Below are 863 nucleotides of genomic sequence, written 5' to 3'. Positions count from 1 at the left end.
GCTTCATTAATCTTGTATATTTTTCTCTTACTCTCACTTTTTCATCAGGTTCTTTATCATTTAAATGACTCTCTTCTCTATCTTTGAACATTTATTTCTTCTCCTTTTATCTTTCTTATCTTCCACACTGTATCTCTTTGGTTTTCCCTTTCCCATGTTTCTCTCTCGACTTACACTTCCTGTCTGTCTTGCCATGCTGCCAAAACCCAAAGTGCATTTTAATCTAAAACTCCAGGGAAGAATGCTGTTCTTTATATTTTTAATGCAATCATAAGAAGACAGTGAAGTCCAAGGATCTGTTGAATGCCATTAGAAACGGCAACTTCTGACATTTTGAAATGTTACTTTCACCTGTAGGTTTTCTTATAGAGCACTTTTTAATGCTGGTAGAGCACTAAGAGCATTTCGTTATATTTGAGCTTTCCATTAGGTAAGCATGAAGGGAAGCACATTTATAATGACTGGTGCTGTTGTGTCATTTGTTTCTGTGGGTTGAATAGGATATACTTTCACTTTACCTCAACAGTACATTATAGCTATATTAGTTGGACATAATCGTGTAGGAGTTATAGCAGTTATCTGCTTCAAATTGTACCGCACTCTGAAATCTGAAGATACTGCCAATAATGTCAGATCTTCATATGTGTGTTTAAGTGTTTATTCAAATGAACAATCAAGTGTTTTTATGTGTTATGCAGAATTACAGTTCAGTAATTATTTAAAAAGTTACTTATTTATTTTCACAATTATCGTTTGACAGATATGCATGACAGAAGGGTGCGATTTTATACATACACACATATGTCCTTAACAATGTTGATCATGATCATAACCATGTAGTGTACTCAAACAGGGAAACTTGT

This window comes from Sinocyclocheilus grahami, unplaced genomic scaffold (genome assembly GCF_001515645.1).
Source record: "Sinocyclocheilus grahami isolate Dianchi unplaced genomic scaffold, SAMN03320097.WGS_v1.1 scaffold382.1, whole genome shotgun sequence".
In the NCBI taxonomy this organism is placed as follows: Eukaryota; Metazoa; Chordata; class Actinopteri; order Cypriniformes; family Cyprinidae; genus Sinocyclocheilus; species Sinocyclocheilus grahami.
The sequence above is the reverse complement of the archived record's forward strand: the minus strand, read 5'-3'. Positions refer to the sequence as shown.